Raw genomic sequence first — 6,000 nt, forward strand, 5'->3', positions numbered from 1 at the left:
CCGGTGTGCCAGCGAGGGCGCTGGACTCCCATGAGGGGGGTGGATTGTGAAGTCCCACATCGATTAGGAAGGAGAACGAAGCATGCCATATATATGGGTGTGGATACCTTCCTTGTGTGGACGCGTTTTGGGGTGGCATGCGTGCCATTGCCAGAAGCAAAACCGTGAGGGTGTCCAAAGCGGACAATATCCACATGCGGGTTGCTGGGGTGTTACATTTGGTATCAAAGCCGGGACCCGGGCCGGTGTGCCAGCGAGGGCGCTGGACTCCCATGAGGGGGGTGGATTGTGAAGTCCCACATCGGTTAGGAAGGAGAACGAAGCATGCCATATATATGGGGTGGCATGCGTGCCATTGTCAGAAGCAAAACCGTGAGGGCTGCGGCCAAAGCGGACAATATCCACATGCGGAAGCAAAACCGTGAGGGCTGCGACCAAAGCGGACAATATCCACATGCAGGTTGCTGGGGTGTTACAACAGAGAGTCAACAAAAGTTGATGTAAAAATTGCTCCTCGCTAACACACGCTGCAGATAGTTCGTTCAATATCCTAAAAATGATAAGTAGTCTCCTTGTTCAGATAAAAAGTGACAATTTGATGAAATAAATTTAATGCAAGCATTTAATGCATCAACAAACACTTCTCACCTTAAAAAACTTATAACGAAGACAAACAAGGTAAGCTTGTGAAGAACCCTTAAAGTTTTACAATGTTCATCTTCATTCGGCCTACTATAAGAAGCTTTATGATTAGAAAGAATAGAAAAAGACAACCTTTTTGTACTTAACTTGTATTACATCTTGATAAGAAGACGAAATATTTTTGTAAACCTTAGTAACTTAAGTTATTGGGTTTGAGTTTGGAAAGATTTATTTGTAAAAGAATACTTATTGTTTGAGTTTGAAGAGATTTTTCTGTAAAAGAATACTTGTTATTTGGGCTTGAAAAAGTTTGCTTATAAAAGAATACTTATTTGAGTTTAAAGAGACTTAACTGTTAAAGAATACTCGATGTTGAAACCTGAAGAGACTTTGTGTTAAAAAAATATCTGGGTAGATTGCTTGAAGAGACACACTACTAAAATTTCTCCTATTACATGTGACTTTTCCTGCGAATTTTTCATAAAAATTCGTAGGAAACGTTGTTCCTACAAAATTTTCTGCGAAATTTTATCTGCAAGTAATACCTTCATGAATAATATATTTTTGCAAATTTTAAAATTCACAGGAAATTTTTCTTCAAAATTTCTTGCAAAAAAATTCGCAGGAAAGTTTCTTACGAATTTTTTCGCAAGAAATTCTGCATGAATATTTTTTACGAAAAAAATTAAAAAAAATTACTATAAATTCTATCAATAATTCTTCAACTTTAAAATGCTCACAATGAATTCATCCGAAGCATTTGTTTCCATGTCTCCAACATGTGATACATAATCTTTTAAATTCTAAGATTGTAGATTATAAGCCTAATACTTAACCATACAAATCAACTTGTAAGGTAAGTGTTGCCCCAACTTATATACTCTTTAATTGTTTTATTTTCAATTGATGTGAAACTTGAAGTTTTTTTAAAATATTAAACTTATAATTTTTAAAAAAAAATTATTTTTCCTGCGGATTAAAATTTGCAGGAAAATCCGCAGGAAAAGTTACCTGTAAATTTTTTTTACCATTTAGAAAATATTACTTACGAATTTATTTTTGCAACAAATCTGCAAGAAACAAAATAAAATTCTTACAATATTTTTTACAAATTTTTACCATGAAAAATTTATTTTATGATCATTAAAATTGTAGCAAAATTTGCAAAAATTTCTTGTAAATTATTTTTTGTAAAAAAATATCTGTAAATTAATTTTCGCAAATAAACTCGTCAAAAAATTTTGCAAAATTTTTATTGCAAGAAAATTCGCAAAAATTTCTGCGAATATTTTTTTTGTAGGAAAATTCGTAGGAAAATAACATTTTTCTAGTACTGACAATTTAAATAACACTTAGGTAGTCAGAAGTAGCTCGTTGAAAGAATCTTTATTTTGTTTAAGATAATGAAACTTAATCTGGTTAGATTAAGAATTAGATGTAGTCTCAATAATTGAGACAAATTAGTATAAAAATAATGTGTTTGTATCTGTTTTCTCTTCAACATTCTTAATTGTTAGCGTAACTACTTCACTACCTAAAAAAATATAAGTTTTCAATTGACATTATTTAACCCCTTTCAATGTCTACTTTTTCTCCACAAATAACTAATAACTTCACAACTTTTTATTTTTCTCCTCTTTCTCATTTTTTAACCAAAAATACAAACTATTTTATGGTTGTCCTCTTATTAATGTAGGCTTAAAATAAATTTTAAAATATTGTTTAAAATATATATTATAATTTTATTTCAAATTTAGTTTTTTTCCTTCTTAAATATAAAATTACTTATTATACAAATCATTATTATTATTATTATTTTAAGAGAGTTCATCAATTATGTTACATTTGTTTTTACCATAACTAAAGTAGGATGTACATTTTTTTTATTCATCAAAATTGAACTTAGTAAAAGAGATTCACAACAATTCACATATCCTACTTGATATTCAATTGAGCTATATCTCCTTAATAGTAAAAAGTACATTTGAGTCTTTTAAAATAAACTACTCCATAAATATCAATAGGAATATATACAGGTTAGGTCGGGTTTGAATTATTTTTACACATAACCTAATTAAACTTAGTCGGATTGGATCCAATTTGAGTTTGTGAACTTTTTTTTAATGTTATCTAATTGAACTCAATCAAATTACAATTGGGTTAGTCAAGTTGGGATCATGTTGAACAATTAAAAAATATTTTTTAAAAATTGAAATAAATAAATAAATAAATACTTAATTTAAAGTTCAATACATGATTCAAAGAATAAATAACATTACAACAATCATAAATGAGAAATTGTAAATATTCTAAACAAGCAAACATTATATCTCTAATGTAATCAATTTTAAATTATATAACAATGAAAATAAATTATTCTTTTAGCCCCATGCCTTCTTCAATTTAATCAATCAGCTCATACCTACAATATTTAGTGGAAAAAAAAAAAGAAGAAAGTAGAATTAATGAGGTGTAAGGTGTTATTTTAAGTGTTTTGTCTATATAAGTCACTATTATAGAAGAGTGTATTATGTGTTGTATTGCATGTAATATTTTTAATTTAATTTTATAATTTATTATATAGATTGTGTTTGTTCGGGTTCATCAAATAATCAACCCCTTAACCCACTACCTAATCCAATTATAATTAGCTAACAAAAAAAATTACCCAAACCAACTTGACCAATGACCCAACCCAACTTAAAATAATGTAAGTTGGTTCAGGTAAATCGAATTCATCGATGAATAGTTACCCGCTTACAAACCTAATCTAGGTAGATTATGTTAAATTGATCTATTTTTATTTTATTATTTAAATTTTACAAAAGGAAAATAAAAATAATACTAAACACGTTAGACTTTAAGCCTTCAAATCACGAGTTCCACCCAACTAGTTTAGCCCAAATCCAATACTAAATCTACATTTTGTTGGCCATTATTTTTTAGGTTTAGCCATTTTTTTAAAATTATAGTTTATATATTTAAGATTTGACTTTTCTAAAGTGAGAGGTGTACTTTATCTTCCCACAATTTTGTATAAAAAATCAATTATTAAGAGTTATGATATAATCAAATATGTGCATAATTAAATCTAAAATTAATAATAATATTAATCATTAATTTTTAATCAATGGTTTTTACTAGTTCTTTAAAGTACAATTCCTTCACTTTAAATGAGTCAAATTGATATATTTGTTATTTATGTTTATATATTTATTATTTGTACCAAAAAAAATATCACATTTTAAATTTTGTTACTTTTAAAATATATTTATAAACAATAATAATAATTAAAATAATATTTTTTAATACATATTTAAATTTAAAACAACTCATAATAATTTATTTAAAATGATATTTATTGAGATAAAACAACATTTGAATTTTCGTTGTATATTTATCAATTTATATATGATATAATATTTAATAACATCGATTACTACCTTAGTATTTTTTTTCAAGTGTGCTTTACTTATTTGTAATATATATATATATATATATATATATATATATATATATATAATTTATCTCTTTTAAAAAAATATTATAAAATTTAATACTTTTAAAATATATTTTATTGATTAAAAAAACCAGTTTATAAAACACAACTTAAAATAGAAAAATGAAAAAATATATATTGATTGATAAATATATATGATTAATTTTATCATTAATTATTATTTTATATAAATTATTTTAGTTTTTACTAAATATATGTAAAATCCTTATTCCATAATTATTTGAGTTCATAAGATATGTTTTAAAGTAAATAAATTAACAATAATTATGCTTATGTACATACATAATAATTTATATTTTAATTTTTATCATTAATTATTAATCAAAACATAATACTATCAATTATTTTTAATTATAGAAATATATATATATATATATATATATATATATATATATATATATATATGTACTTTTATTGGTAGAAATTGAACCCAATATTAAAGAATTACAATAACTAATCAGTTGAGCTAAAGTCTGTTGATATTATGTGCTTTGATTTGATGGGTAACTTAGGACGCCACAAATGTGAACGTGTATTAATTACGTGAATTGAATTGCTTGCGTTGTCAAACTAGTATTTGTGAATCAGCTTTGTCAAAATTATTAATGTACATATGTGGCCCTCCATGAAGACTTTAATTTTTGCAATAGTTGTCTTCTAATCAAATTTCACACATCTAATCAAATTTAATGTAGAATTAAGTTGTTCACGTTCGTTTTCCTTTTTTTTTTTTTTTTACTATTTTTCTTTTATTTTATATTTTAGATAAAGTTTTTTTTAATCATCCACATGAGTGGTGTTTTTGATAAAATAAATAAATAAATAAATAAAGCATCTGATAGTTTACACTTTACAGGGAGACACAGAATGGGAACCACGGAAGAAGAGGAGGGGAGGGGAAAAAGAGTATTTCTCCGAAATCATCCACAATATTTATTTAATGCGTAAATATATTAAATGCATAATATTTTTAAATCAAAATTTAAATAAATAATTGTTTTTATTTTAAAAATAGTTTTAAAAATATAAAAAAAATCATTGTAAAACTCACATAAATTAAATTAGATTCTTTTATTGAAAAATAAAATAAAATCTAAATAGTACATGATATTAAAAATATAAAAAAAATACATTAAAAAACCAAAATGGATGCTCTTTAGTACAAAAACAACTAGGCAGAACAGTCTTACCCTTTAAAAAAAAAAACAGTGTTACACGTGTCAAGCTATGGCCATGCGTCTGTTTCGATAATTGAAGATGACATGACACAGCTTTATGGGCATTGGTTATACGTTTTACTATGCTGTCTCAGCTTTGGTCAGAATCAGGTATAGCGCTTCCACTTTTCAACCGTACAAAACTTACTTAACTCGTATGGTTAATGTTATTGGAAAATTCGAAGGTGAAGCTAACAAGTAGTTCATGTGTGAGGGGATAAAATAAAATAATGAGTTAAGTGGTATACTTGATACAATTGATTCTTAGCCATATGATATATCGTATTAAATTGAATGATTTAGATGGAATGAATTTAATTTACTTATTTGTTTTTATTAAGTGTATAAAATACATATATGTAATCTTTGGTGTACAAATATACGTATACATTGTTATTATTTAAATTATTACTATTAACTTTTTTAATTTATAAGACATAATATAAATTTTTTTCTTCTTCTACTTAGTATCACTTATCAACTTGTGAGAGCATCGATGATTGATCATTTAAAGTTGTGGTGGTACTAACAATTCATTAGTTTGAGTAAAATTAAATTCAATTTTTTTAAGTAAAATCTTTAAAATGAGTCTAGTAGATGGAAAAACAAATGTGACAAAAA

Source organism: Cajanus cajan, chromosome 6 (assembly GCF_000230855.2).
Source record: "Cajanus cajan strain Asha chromosome 6, NIPB_CcT2T_4, whole genome shotgun sequence".
Taxonomy (NCBI): domain Eukaryota; kingdom Viridiplantae; phylum Streptophyta; class Magnoliopsida; order Fabales; family Fabaceae; genus Cajanus; species Cajanus cajan.